At 38.4% G+C, this 15,851-nt stretch overlaps 1 long non-coding RNA gene across 1 annotated transcript in view; it reads right to left on the bottom strand.

The window, feature by feature from the left end:
* Positions 1-3,506: 3,506 nt before the first annotated feature.
* LOC307191036 overlaps positions 3,507-15,851 on the bottom strand; it is a 282,782-nt gene continuing 270,437 nt past the window's right edge. The window contains exon 4 of the long non-coding RNA XR_013829584.1: positions 3,507-4,861. This is a non-coding gene — a long non-coding RNA (uncharacterized lncRNA). The remainder of the gene's footprint in view (positions 4,862-15,851) is intronic.

The following is a 15,851-nucleotide window of genomic DNA, read 5'->3' on the forward strand; positions in this document are numbered from 1 at the left end:
ATTATGCTAAGTAAAATAAGTCAGACAGTGAATGAGAAATACTGTATGAAATCGCTTATATGTGAAATCTAAAAAATACAACAAACTAGTGAATAAAACAAAAAAGAAGCAGACTCACAGATATAGGGAAGAAACTAGTGGTTACCAGTGGGGAGAGAGAAGGGGGGAGGGGTAATATAGGGGTGAGAACCAAAGGGTTATTATGGGATTATATGAAATCATGTATATGAAACTTTTGAAAATTGTAAGGTACTATAGAACTTAAAGAATCTTTCATTCAATAAAATATTTTAAAAATAAACTTTAAAAAAAGCTAATAGGTCTCTTCAGTATACTACCCATGTATTGTCTTCCATGTGAAGTCTTCCTGATAGACTTCTGCCCCAGAGAGAACTAATGATCTCCTCCTTTGTATTATATATCCTTCCCTCCTATTATTCATTAGTTGGTATATCTTTTTCAACTCCTCTATAGACTATGAGCTCCTCAAGAGCAAGAACCATTTCTAACTCATCTGTGTGCCACCATTTCTAGTGCTTGTTGAATGAAAAATTAGTGAACTTTCCTACCGCAAAAGATGATCCCATATGCATATTCAACAAAAGGGTCTTTCCAATTCCAGAGCTGCAGCTGAGGAAAAAGGGAACAAAACAAAACAAAACAGATCTTCCTAAAGAGTTACTGGTTTCCATTCCTGAATTCACAGTGTTAGATCACTTCCCTCTGTCAAGATCAAAATGAAAGTCCACTATCTTAATCGTGAAGAATGATGCTAGCAAGCTTAGAGCAAGGCCAGGGAGACCCAATGCCACTAAGGGCAGAGCAAAGTCCAGAATCGAAGAGAAGCCAGTAGAATGGTTCCCAAAGCAATACTGCAGCCTCTGAATCTCCAGTGTAAGGGGACCAACTGCATCAATCATTCAGCAGATCTACGGTTCAATCTGCTAGGAAAAGCATGCAGAGTACATTTATTTCCAAGTGCCCAAGCTGCTGTACTAAATAATAAAGAAAAGGAGAAAGGAGACAGAATTCTATTGCTCTTTGCCTGTCAAGCTCTTCAGTCCTCACAGCAAAGGCTGCCAAGCCTGCTCTTACCCGGGACTCTGTCAGGCCAAGGAAGTCTGCTATCCACAGGGCAGCAAGATTTGGCAAGATGGTAGTGCACCCTTACCTTCAATATCAACTCAAAGACTTAAATGTCAACAAGGACCTACTGTATAGCATAGGGAACGCTATCCAATATTTTGTAATAACCTATAAGGAAAAAGAATCTGAAAAAGAACATAGATAGATAGATAGATGTATTAATCACTGTGCCATGCACCTGAAACTAACACAACATTGTAAATCAACTATACTTTGATAAAATTTTTTAAAAAAACAAAGACTTAAATGTCAACATTTTGAAGGACTGATGAAAATCTACTTATGTTGCTTTAAAATTTGTCTTTACCAAATCTTTTTGTTTAAAAAACTCGAGTTTTCTTTCCTTTTAAAGAAAATGTTGCTTTTAGTATCTTGAAAAAGTCCTTCTCATTCTTACCAAGAGGTTTATATTTAAATAGATTATTTCTCTCTCACATGAGATGAAACCAGTTTCCTCAATTTTTTTCATGCAGTCAGTATTTACTGAATACCCAGGTGCTAGACTCCCCTGTCAGCACAGACAAAGGGGTTGGGGTTTCTTTTCAGGGCAGGAGACATTCTAATGCAGGGAAGAGAAGATCTGCCAATATGGCTGTGATAGAGAAATAAGGCTGATAAAAAATTAAGGAAAGAAATGTACATCACCTAATCATTAATTCCAAATGCACCCAATGACTGGACTTTTGCTACTTATATACTTGCCACATATAAACATTTTCTATCTGGTCATCACTAAACATGTCCCAGGTGAAGTCACAAATTAAGCCAGCGTCAAGTCTGAGTAGGAAGATACACCCTCTGCCCTGATTGCTTGTGAATGCGCTGATGAACATTCAGTTGCTATTCCCCCTTTAATTAATTCTGATGGGCTATTGATGTACCACAACTGTTTGTCCTAATAATGAGCTCCAAAATTAGAACGGCTGCAACCCACTTAGACAGCTGCCACAGAACATAAGCATTTAAAAATGCTCTTGGTCAAGGCAATGGGGTAGAAATGGCTGTAGTTCAGCAGCAAATTCACATGATTATGTCACATGAGTTTTATTTTTCCATTTCAAGCATAGTTAACATACCAGCAGTGATGACCGCAAGAGCTATTACTAGCTGTAGAGTTAAGACTGTTACTTCGTATCAGTAGAGCAAGGATAAACATGCAGCCTGAAGTGTGCTAATCATGGAGCCGATATAGCAACAGGCATGGAACAATTTAGGTCAGTTCCTTGCAATGTTTAATTAGACTAATATATCTGTTTGCAATTAACAGCAGATGTGACAAGCTAATGTGTCCATGTACAGACAAATTAACCTCTGCCCGTCAGCTGCTGGGATCTGTGAGAAAGCTGCCATGTTTTGCTTCTATCCATCCGAGTCTAAATAAAACTGCAGGATAATTATAAACATAGAATGTTAATAGAATATACACTTCACATAAAGCACTGTCCACAGGAAACCATTTTTCAGGCAGGCTTTTAAAAATGACAACAAAAATGAACATCTGTATTACCCTTTATATTTTATAAAATATGATCACATAGATGATGCTTTTATTTCCCTGGTAATAGAAATGATTCCAATAATTTTTCAACTGTTGTAAAAGAGGTCTATCTTCTTCTAATGCAGTTAAGGCTTACGTCACTGAAATTTGGTGTTATCTCCTTAAAATAGAGGTTTCTATATTATATCTAGAAGCAAAGCCCACTTCCCTACTTCAATTAATGGACATTATCCAATTCTGAAGGGAGAACTCAGGGAACAGGACATTTTCACAGTGTAGGACTTTCCAAAAACAGAGATTCTAGGTATTGGTTTTGTTTGGTCAGGAGAAGGTCAGGGGCAGTACACAACTGCCCGTCATTGCTACTCCTCCCAGCCTTCCTTCAGAAAAGTCTCCACCTGCCCAAACCCGTGAAGGAAATACCCAGATTATCCCAGAGCTAAGCCATCTAGGCTTTGGCGGTGAGAGAAGAATTAGGTCTTGATTCTCAGTCTCTGAATGGTTTGCAAGGAGCCAAAGAGGTTGCATGGCTTGCAAATGACCATCTCTCAGGGGCATTTGGGGTTGAGTCCTAGAAGCTCTTAAACATGTGACATCAAGAAGTCAAACTTCCTTTCCCACCCTGTGAGCTGAAGCCAGCTCCCGCAATCCTCCCAGCATCTCTCATGCTCCTGGCCTGCTTTCACTGTGCCAGTGATCCTTGAATTTAGTAGGAGACTGGGGGTGGTGTGGGAAATGCTCTGTTACATTGAAGCAGAGTCCAGTGACATACTCCCACTCTATCGTACAGCGTTTATGTTGACGGGTCTTGAAAATCAACCATGTAGAAGCAGTACTTGGAAAGTGATGTTGGCATTGGAAAACTCCACAAGTCAAAACTCCTGCCAAGTTAAGAAGCCCCAGCTTAAGACATAAAAACTTCAGAGGGATAAAATGGATGAATGCAAAAAGGATAAAGCCCCTGGGATTATTTAGTCTCAAGAAGAGAAATAAATAGGTCACAATGTCTCTTTAAATATAGGAAGGATTATTATTCAGAAGCTGTATCTAGATGTATGAACATTTCTCTGCTGAGGATAGAACAGGAAACAATGGCTGTAGCTAGAGAAGGAAAGGATATATATGTATAAAGAGGGGCTTCCTGACTCTTGTGGTTATAAAGCATTGTAATGGGATCCTAGAGAGGCTATCACATCCACTTCCCCACAGAATATTAAGAACACGACAGACACCTCTTGGTAAAAATGGTTTAGATAAAACCTCCCTAGAGGTTAGGGGACAGATCAGATGACTTCTCAGGGGGCCCTTTCAGCCTATGTGTTTATCATTTTAAAACTGGACTACAACACTTTTTCAGATAAGCCTTACCTGGTAAACTAGAAGCTAAATCATTTCTTCTCCCCACCTCCCAAGCCCTGTCCAATCTTATTTTCTCTGTTTATTCCTTGCTTTGCTGATGCCTACTTGACACCTGCTCTTTGGGTATTGTGTGTACATTGTCATGCCATGTTATCAGGCCCACAGACACTATCAAAGATGGATGGGACAGGGCTTCCCTGGTGGCGCAGTGGTTAAGAGTCTGCCTGCCAATGCAGGGGACACGGGTTCGTGTCCCGGTCCGGGAAGATCCCACATGCCGCGGAGCGGCTAGGCCCGTGAGCCATGGCTGCTGAGCCTGTGTGCCCAGAGCCTGTGCTCCGCAACGGGAGAGGCCACAACAGTGAGAGGCCCAGTTACTGCAAAAAAAAAAAAAAAAAAAAAAGATGGATGGGACACTTGCAAGGACAGAGAAAAGATGGTTTCTTAGTACACTGTGGGCTCCCAGCACTTAGAAACTTAATCTCTAACAGAGCAAGCCCTATTTTAACAATTTTTTAACATTGACTTAAATCTCAGTTCAAGATATCAAAATATTTTGCTTTCATGGTGGAAACCTTATGTCATTTCACATATGGTTTGATTTTCCTCAGACTTGGTGTTCCTTTGGAGTCACACATCCCATTTACTTACAGCCCCGTCTTGAGTGGCTTGCGCTGGAGGAGAGCTGGGGTGGCCACTGCAGTCCTCTGTAACACAAAGCAAACTTGAGAGCGTGTGAATGATGCTTCACGATGTGAAGAGCTCTTCTGAAACCCCACACTCTTCCAGTTCCAGATGGTTGCCTGTCTTCTATAATTCAGAGTTGAAAAAAGGCATGTTGGCTTTCCAGGATGTACCCTAACAAGAGAAGGTTGAAAATTAAGAGTCTGAGATTTACAAGGCCAAGAAATTAGTTTAGGTCACCCAAGAATTACTCAGTTAAAGTCATTTGAAAAATAATTCAACATCTAAACTTATTGCCAGCAGGAGAAATTCCACTATATAAACAGAAGCAACAAAACCATCAGCTTTAAATTTAAATAAAACCACCATAGACACAAGATGCATAGTACTTACATGGATAGCAGTGCATGCACAAATAAGTAAAATAAGTCACACTTTTCCTTATGGAGTAGTAGGTAAAATCTTCAGCCCATATATTCATGCATGCAAAAAAAATGTCATTTTTAAATTATCTTGATTAAATTTCTTTTGAGCCTCCATCTGGTAGGATGTGGGAAACAAAATCTCGGGCTATCCCGGGTTTCCCTGTATTTCACTGGGAGATCATGACTTCTAGGACACTAGTGGGATGTCAGAGCATCAGTCGGAAGCATCTGAACCTCAGATGCTGTATCATCTAGTACCCATCTGGCATCCACCCACATGTCTGCTGTCCCATCGGGCCTTTGATCATTACTGCATGAATGTCACTACTGCATCTTCCTTGCCCCAGCTCCAAAGCTTCTTCAGGTATCAGCTCTCTCCCAACTACTTCTCTTCCCTCTCAGTGGGTGGGGGACATCATATTGCTCCCATTTATGTTGGGCACTCAGAATTGTTTCAGACCCCTTTGGGTAGACAGGAGCAGCTACATAATTTGTGAGGCTCAGGGCAAAATGAAAATGCTGGCCCTTGTTCAGAAATCATTGATAAGTTTAAGAGGCAGTAGGAAAGCACTGAGTCAAGTGTGAGGTCCTGTGTGACTGTACAGATCCCTCACTCACGATTCCAGCCTCCATGCAGTCACCCTACTCCTCTGTCTCCCACTATGGGGTATGTCAGTGATGAGATACTTCTTCCTAAGCAAAGCACAGGGTTGTCTCTTCTCAGTAGCTCAAACCTTTTTGGAGATTCCATCTCCCACCAGAACTCAACCTGGGGTAGGAATGGTTGGTGTACAGGGCCCTCTCTCCTAGGCCCATGGAACCCAGGCTGCTTTCTTTCTCCTCATCTTTCTCCCTCCACAGGGACAAACCTGTGGACTCCATCAAGTCTGGGAGTGTGACAGCCTTGGCTTTTTTCTATTCTTCTCAACATATTTTGTATAGGGGGGGCATCTGCTCATGCCCTAATACCATCACAGCTTAGCCTTTTGAAACTAAGCTAAACTAATGAGCAAGGTATCTTTACTCAAAGGCTTTTCTTCAATAATATGGTATCTGCCATTTATTATAGAACGTAGTTTGAAACACAAAAGCTCTGTGTTGACCTTCTTTTCTCTCTTTTTACTGTGATATCCCTTTCTGAAGTAAATAAGCATTTAAATAGTCCAGTTGCTAATGGACTGAGGAAACAGCCAATAGGTAACAGAAATGGGTGGAAAAGCAACTATTGGTCCTCAGTTTACCAATAAGGAGGTTAAATACATTGACCAAGGTCACACAATGAATTAAACGGTGGAGCTGGGATTTTAGCCTTGTGGTTTGGCCTGACTCTGATATCTTAATCATAATGCTATGCTGCCTCTTCTAGTAAGCACTAATATATGGCAGCTTCAACATTTATGATGATGATAAAGTAGTGATAGTGGGTTCCTTATGTTCCCCAGAAATAAAAGCAAATACAGAACATCAAAACAAATATATTTAAGATACAAGAAAGGAAATTTTGTTTAGTGTAACATTGACTAGCTCTCACTGATCTTTAACACAATGTTAAAACAATAATAGAATAGTAGTGACCAACAGGCGCTAAGATGGGTTGTCTCATTTCTTTTTTATAGGGGCAGGCAGATCACACAATAATATAGGCCCTTATGTTCAAACAAGGTCCTGCACCTACTTGTTTTCCGTTACTCAGTTACATTTACAGGAGCCTAGGGGTAATCTTCAGTCTTCGTGATCTTTGAAAGCCACAAACCTTGAAGCAGAATCTTCCAGTAGGAAGGTGACAATCAGAGAGTGAATTCCTGAATATAAATCTATGCCTAGGCCATTTCAGGGAGATAGTGAGAGAACATGAGCTGCCCTGACTTAATCACTCTTTATCTGTGTGACCACAGATGAGACATTTAGCTTCTCTGAGCCTCCGTGGTAGTATCTATCATGTATGATAATGAATACAAGCACCTGTGTCAATGTCAGGAGAAATTCCACTATATAAACAGAAGCAACAAGATGTCAGAAATTTTAAGTGTCAAAAACATAATAGTTGCATTTCTTTTTCCTATTTTTTATCTTCAGGCAGTAACAGCACCAATGTACATTTTTAGCTAGCACTTAGACATTGCTTTTTATGTGTCAAACGCTATTCAAAGCACTCAACATCTATTAACTCATTTAATCCTCAAAACACAACAATCCTATGGAGTAGGTACTATTACCTTATTTTACAGATAAGGAAACTGAAGTACAAAAATGTTAAGGAACTTGCCCAAGGTCATATAGTTGGAAAAGAACCCAGACAGCCTGCTCTAGAATCTACTATTTTAAAGCATCTAATAAATTATTTTATTTGTTTGACATGTGGCCTTTTACTTTTAGATGACTTTTTATACTCCTGATCTTTAAAGCAGTGCATGCTACTAGATAAAAATACTGAGCATATTTTAGTAATCTTAGGGTAGGCTGTCTTTCCTAAGCAAGACAAGGAAGTTGTAACCCATGAAGTAAAAGATAGAATAACTACATAAAAATTAAAAACCTCTAGGTAATTATAAACCAAGTTATAAGACAAACGACAAACTGGGAGATATACCTGTATTGAAAATAACAGTCAAAGAGTTAAATGCCATAATATATAAATTAATAAGAAAAAGGGAGACAGTTCAATATAAAAATTGGTGAATAATATGGAAAGGCAAATTAAAAACAAGAAACAAATGATCAGTGTATATGAAAATAAGCTCAATCTCATCAGCAACAAAGAAATAATAAGTTAAACAAAAGTGAGATACCACTTTTTACCCACTGGATTGTCAAAAAGAGAAAAAAAAAACCAATATCCCGAGGAGCAAATGTGTGGGCAAAAGAATATTTTTATATGATATTATAGAAGTACAAATTGCAATAACATTTTTGGAAAGAAACTTGGCAGCGCATATCAAAATGTACAATGTATATGCTTTTCGATTTAGCAATCTACTTCTAGGAATCTAATCTACAGAAATGTTGCGCATGCGCCCAAAGCTGTATGTCCAGGATGTTCACTGCAATATTATTGCTAATGGCCAAAAAAAAAAAAAAAATGTAAATCAAAATTCAGCAAAGGGACTGATAAAATAAAGCTATAGCTTTGCAATAAAATAATACAAAGGAAGTGGAATTTTATGCACTGACATGGAACTATCGCCCAGAATATTGTTAAGAAAAGAGTTTTTTTGTGGAGTGAAGTGAATAGTACAATTCCCATTTACATAAACGAAAACCACTCACATACACAAATATAGTATGTAAATATTACAATATCCCTTATAGTGCAAACATACCTTATATAAATTTACAGTAATGGATCTGGAAGGACACACACTAAATGGTTGATAGTTATTATAAAAGAAATTATGCTCATGTGCGTCTCACGGGAACAGCACCTGAACTTGAATTTGCCTAATTCCTTATCTGTAAAGGACATCTATTTTCAGCATAGTGCTGGTCAGTATCATAGTGGACTCTGATTTTCACTCTGTAACATTTTATACCATCTGAACTTTTTACAATGAACACATACTCATTTATTATTTATCCAATTTCAAAATTTTTAAGGAATCAAATACAAAGAAACTAAAACACAGAAATATTGAAAAAATATGCTGTGGTGGCTAAAAAACACTCCCCAAAGATATCAGTTCCTAATCCCTGGAACCTCCAAATTTTACCTTATTTGGAAAAGGGGTCTCTGTAGATGGGCTTAAGTTAAGGATTTTGGCCTGAGGGGCCAAAATTATCCCAGTGGGCCCTAAATGAAATCACATGCATCCATATAATAGGCAGATGGAACGAGATTTAACTGCACACGAAGGGGAAGGTGAGGTGAAGGTGGAGCAGAGAAAGATTCAAAGATGCTGGTCTTGAAGATTTGAGTGATAAGGTCACAGGCCAAGGAATTCTGGCAACCACCAGAAGCAGAAAGGGGCAAGGAACATATTACCCTTTATAGCCACCAGGGAGGCCAGTTCTGCCAACACCTCAATTTTGGCCCAGTGATACTAGTTTCAGAATTCTGGCCTCCAGAACTCTGAGATAATAAATTTCTGTTGTTTTAATCCACCCAATTTGTGGTAATTTGTTACAGTTGCCACAGAAAACTGTATATGTACAGTTTAGAAAACTTAGAAAAATGCATAAATGTACATAGAAAAAAAATCACTTGTAATCCCACTGCCCAGGAATAACTGTGAAGGTTTTTGGTGCATTTCTTTCTAAATCTTTTACTTTTAAAACATGAATATATATATAATTATTTTTGTATATTTTTAACTTTACTGAAGTATAGTTGATGTACAATAAACTGCATATATTTAAGTATACAACTTAGTGAGTTTTGACATGTGCATGCATCCACGAAACAACTACCACAATCAATATACAAATATGTTCATCATTCCCCCAAATTTCCCCATATCCTTTTATAACCTATCCCTCCCTAGATCTCTGTCCTCTGCTTTCTATAGAGTAGGTTGTATTTTCTAGAATTCTATGTATGTATTCTATTTTTATCTCTTATATCACTTGGCATAATGATTTTGAGATTCATCTATTTTGTGATATATCCCAAAAGTTCATTCCATTTTATTACTGAGAAGTATTCCATTATAGGATATACCACAATTTGTTAATCCATTCAACTGTTGATGGACATTTGGATTACCAGGTTTTGGTTATTACAGATAAAGCTGTTATATGAATTTTTATACAAGTCATTGTGAGGATATATGCTTTTATTCCTCTTTGCGTAAGTAACTTGGAGTGAAATGGCTGGGTCATAGGGTGGGTAGTGTTTTTTGTGTCTGTACATATGTACATTTTTTGGTGCAAAGGTTTGCAATTTGCATCTTTTTCCTAAAGTGGTCCTTTCCCAATAAGTTACAAAACACCACCTTGTGGACAAAGCTTACACTTAGGCCACCCTGCCTGAGACTTGCAATCTCATTAATCAACAAGCACTTACTTGTTGAGCACAGACAGGGAAAGCCATGGCCAGCATTTATTACTAACCAAGGAAGCAGTAGAAAACACTAAACAGTGAATGTGGGAGGCAGAGAGAGAGAGCTATAGTCGTTGAGGGGAGAGAAGGAACATCACTGGGTCCTCAGGGAAAATTTTAAGGAGGCAGGACAGGAACTGAAAGTTAAAGGATGAATGTTTCTAGGATTTGCTCTCAGGTATAAACAAGAATGAAACTCTGTGTTCCTGGGGCCCAGTTCACTATCAGTGGGTGACCAGTCAGCTCTGGCCACCAGATTACCGTTAAATGCGACTTGGCTGTTGTCCTGTGGGGTCATCAGCATTCAGCTAGTACCATAGTGTAAAGGTAGAAAGGAGAGTTACATTGAAGAGAAGATGAAAAGAACACAGCAAGCAGAAAATAAAATGCCTTGAGTCTATTTTGCAGATTCAAACCCACAAATCGATCTTTCCTACTCTAAGTTGAGCAAACATAGGACATACCATACACCCAGACCAGCAGTAGCACACACATTTTGACATAATCTGGCCATGGAAAACAGTCATTTTAAAGAAGTCATTAAATCATCTGGCTAAAGGAGCTGCCTGTCAGTCCACATCTCAACTGCCAAATCTGAGTGGGCCTCTGATCTCCAATCTGAATTCCATTCTATACAAATGCTGGACACATTGCTTCACTCCAGAATCCAGCAGGCACACTTGATATTTAAAGCAGGTTATCTATTTTTAGTAGGTTGCAGAACATCTGTTGGCCTTTCTCCTTAATAGCCTGCTCAGTAGATGAGAAGGAAAAAGCAGTATAAAATCATTTTACTGTTCCATACCATGATTAGTTTTCTCAAGTTGACAGCCAGCCTTAACAAGATTCTCCTTTTCAGGAAAGGTTCTTTTGATGGATGGTGTCCCTGTGGCTCTAAACTGAATAGCAGAAGCAAGAAGGAGGTGAATTCTATTGTTGGAGAGTCGTTCTCTTGCTAACTCAGGTGTAATTGATAAAACCCCATACCCCACACGGCCCCAAAGTGCAAGTCCAGGAGAAAGGACAGGTCTTATTTTTTTGCTTTGTTTTAACTGAATTATTCCTAGCTCTGCTCCTTCGGGGCCTGAACTTGGTTACAAATAATAACCTGGGGCCAGAGCCAAGTTTAATATCACAGTACATTTTTGGAGAAAACAAAAATTCTCCAAATCTCAATTAAAAAAACAAAATGGGGCTTCCCTGGTGGCGCAGTGGTTGAGAGTCCGCCTGCTGATGCAGGGGACGTGGGTTCATGCCCCGGTCCGGGAAGATCCCACATGCCACTGAACCTGCACGTCCGAAGCCTGTGCTCCGCAACGGGAGAGGCCACAGCAGTGAGAGGCCCGCGTACGGCAAAAAAAAAAAAAAAAAAAAAAGGCATGTTATTACCAAAACAAAGGGATGTACGCTGGTTGAGAAATCCAGAGATTCGGGTAGGTAAATGGTTGATGAATTATAAAAATCTCATTACCCAACAAATCATCACAAGGAAGGTCCTGTGTTTTCTCATTCATGAAACTGGGAAGAATTAAGCCTGGGTGAAACTCAAATTTCTTTATTAAAATATGCCATGCTCTTGCCAGCGTGGTGAAGCATCTTTCCTTTGTAAACAAGCCCTTTAGCATTTGCGTCACTTGGCCAGGATCAGTAACAATCTCACTTCTTGGGCTGTTAAAGGCAGGCTGAGTGGATGTGTCTTTGAGAGGAAATATGGGAGGGAAAGCTCGCCTAAGATGTCAGTCTGACAAGATTTCACTTAGAATTTTAATGACAGGAATGACCCATTGGATGGAAACAAAGCTTTGAAAACAGGAGGGAAAAAAAAAAACCCTCTTCATATGCATCCATGTATTTATAATTACATATAAATATATTCATAAATTACATATTTAGGTGTATTTATATTTAGGTGTATTTATATTTATATTTGTTTACATCCGTTATATCTATATTGTGGGATCTACAATTGTATCTGTGAAATAGTCCAGGTATAACATCTGAAAGGCCCTTATCACGTGGACTAGGACATTGCAGCTTTAGGAAATAGATATGTTTCCTGTAATTTTCTATTTGAAAAGGAACGTGAATTTAAAGACATAGCTTCAACAAAACTGATCATCAAAAGATTTTTAAAACCCAAAATTTGAAACAGAAAAATAAGCCACACTTAAGTGTCTTAATAATGACAACACATTTAGTTACAAGGCTTAATTGAGAAAGGGGTACAAGCAATTATTAAAAGGCATTTGTGATTATAAAACATTATTTATGGTAGTTTAGCTCACATAGGGATGCCTCATAGCACGGTTTCTTGGGGGTAAAAGTTCATGAGATGGTCACACGTATCTGACAATTTCATCCCATCACTTATCATTTCAGTGAGCATGTACAGGATTCCTACTATGTGCCAAAGAGTATTCTATTCATTGGAAATGTAAAGACATGTGGTATGTGCAGCTCTGCTTTGTCATTACAGTCAGTGAGTGTGGAGTCGTTTCTCCCAGAGTGCAGCAAGCCCTCCCTCTCCAAACTCCAAAGCTCCTAATCAGAGCACGTTTTCTGATGCAGAACACCAAAAGCAAGCACAACTCATCTTCATCAAAACATTTAATTGCATAAGTTTAGAGTAGCAAATGTTGTCCCCACATAGAACGAAATACTATTAGAATAAATTGTTCTTACTCTGACATCCTATGTGCAGTGTCCATTATTCAGACTATCTTTCAATTTTGACCCACTTGTGCTATGCTTTCATACATTGACACACACCTTCATGATAACTACCATTGTTTGCCACTGCAGGGCTCTGGACTGGGCACATAAATATACTGTCTCATCTAACCTCACAACCACCACTTACAATAAGTACTATCATAAGCATTTGCATTAAAAAAGCGACACTGAGGCCACGGGAAGATAAATAATGTGGCAAAGGTCACAGCCAGTGAGTGGCAGAGCTGCGACTCAAACACTGGTCTAGGTGATTCCAAAACTCTGGTCCTTCCACTCTATGCTGTAGTTGTCTGTCTCATCTTCACCTTGTCCTTCCAAAAGAACCAGGTGATTCAGGCGTTGGTACCCATTTCTGCCAATTCATGTCATTGCTTTCCCCTCGGTCACTTCAGATAGTCTTTCCCTGCCATTAGCCATCCCCACCATGTCGGCTATTCTCAGACTAATCCAGAGTCCACACAAATAGAAACACTGGCCAACTGAAGTACTAGTTATTAAAGTTAATGAGAGTAAGATGTTTAATGCGTTGGAAAACAGATTCTTAAAGTTCATTCACATTTGTAATGAGTAAAAAGCAACAAACTTTAAATGGCACATGACTTCTTCACTGGTTTTCAGCCTTAACTTCCAAGAAGGCTTTAGAATTATTAAATGTTATACCCTGACAAAGACATAGTAACAGAACTTCCACTTAATAAAATATTTATGTACTAGCTGACAAAAAGTCTTTTCAGTAAGTTAGATAATTGAAAACAGAAAAGGTAAACTGGGAAGCACACTATATACATGTTGACTAGCAGGGATTTTTTTAAATGATTGATTATGAATTCTGTAACATTTCAGTGTGGTACACATTCAGTTAGTTATTATTGATACAACTGGTTATCAATTTTAGCTTTAAAAACATAACCGGGTATCTCTGTGACACAACTGTTGGCGGTTCAAGCCTAACCAAAGGTGTAATTTGACCTTTCAAGGATTTAGGATTTTCCTGCTGTTTATCACCTGCAAATTTCCTCCTGTAAAATTTATCCACCAGCATTTGGGGCCCTACCCACTTCATGTCTGATACTTGTTAAGGGCTCCCCTAGCTCCCCAGTCCTGATATCTGTCAAGGGCCACCCCACTTCCCCAATCTGACTCTCATGGAGTATCTGCTGGGATATCGGATTTATACCTTTGTAACAGGAATTCCTGAAACAGAGACCTAAGAACCCAAGTTCTGGCAGGATAAAATCTTTAACAACAATGAGACACCACTACACACCTATTAAAGTGGTGTAAATCTGGAACACTGACAGCACTGAATGCTGATGAAGATGTGGAGCAACAGGAATGCTCAGAAGTTACTGGTGAGAATGCAAAACGGCACAGCCACTTTAGAAGACAGCCTGGCTTTTTTATTTTTTTACAAAGCTAAACATACTCTTACCATACAATCCAGCAATCACATTCCTTGGTATTTACTCAAAGGAGCTGAAAACCTATGTCCACATGAAAACCTGCACACAGATGTGTATAGAAGCTCTGTTCATAATTACCAAAATTTGGAAGCAACTAAGACGTCCTTCAGTAGGTGAATGGATAAACAAACTGTGATTCACTCAGACAATGGAATATTATTCAGCACTAAAAAGAAATGAGCTACCAATCCTTAAAAATACATGAAGGAATCTTAAATGCATATTACTAAGTGAAAGAAGCGAATCTGGAAAGGTTGCATACTGTATGATTCCAACTCTATGACATCCTGGAAAAGGTAAAACCATAGAGACAGTAAAAAGATCAATGGCTGGAGGGAAGGTAGGAAATGAACAGATGGGGCACAGAGAATTTTTAGGGCAGTGAAAATACTCCATATGATACTACAGTGGTAGATACATGTCATTATACATTTCTCAAGACCCCGCAGCATGTACACCACCAAGAGTGAACCCTAATGTAAACTATGAACTTCAGGTGAAAATGATGTATCAAGGTAGATTCATCAGTTGGAATAAATACACCACTCTGGTGGGAGATGTTGATAATGGGGAAGGCCATGCATGTGTGGGGCAGGGAGTATATGGGAAATCTACCTTCCTCTCAGTTTTGCTATGAACCTAAAACTGATATAAAAAATAAAATTTTGTAGATAGATAGAGCCTAGTTTATAAACAACTATAAGTAGAGAAAAATGTCTCAGTTAGATGAAAGGCAACAAAATGATCATATTTGATTCACTTAATTTTTCTCTCAGTGGGTGTAAATAACAAACTGACTTAAAGATAGTTGAGTTTTGATGAAATATCCTTTTTAAATTAAAAAAAGATAGTTATTTTAAATAGAAATGTCATCATTATTTGAATGTATTCAACTCACAGTGCTGTTGGGTGGGTGGGGGTGGGAGTGAATTTCTTCAGAGAAAAAAAAACATTGTGTTCAGTGCTGAGCAGACATGGAAAGTTGAAAGCATCCCAACTGTGTTGGCTACATGTTTATATAACTGGTGAATGTGAACTTTTTTTATGGTATAATTTCATACACAAAGGCTGAATTAAAAAACAGAGATTAATGAAAGAAAATCCACTAATATTCACTTGAAATCAAATACATATAATTTAAAGCAGAGAATAAAAATGCTAGCTGGTTAAGGCTTGCTGTTTTGCTTTTTTTTTTTTTAAAAAAAAAAAAGGCTTTAAAATGTTTCTTTCTATGTCCCTCAACCTTCACATCTTGCATTGAAGGAGTTTTTATTTATTTATTTATTTTCATTTTCTCTATGGTGATATAATCAAAGGAGAAATATATGAGAAGCCTGATAATTTCAGAGTCTTCATTTCAAACCATTAAAGCTGAATTGCATCATTTCCTTTCTAAAGATTGAAGCTCTCCAAAAGTGAACAGATGAAAGGTCTCAGCTTTCTAGGGTACTTGTTCATCCACTTATACAAATAACATATAATAATATGCATTCTAAGACTAGTTATTT

Source organism: Stenella coeruleoalba, assembly GCF_951394435.1.
Source record: "Stenella coeruleoalba genome assembly, chromosome: 1".
NCBI classification, from domain to species: domain Eukaryota; kingdom Metazoa; phylum Chordata; class Mammalia; order Artiodactyla; family Delphinidae; genus Stenella; species Stenella coeruleoalba.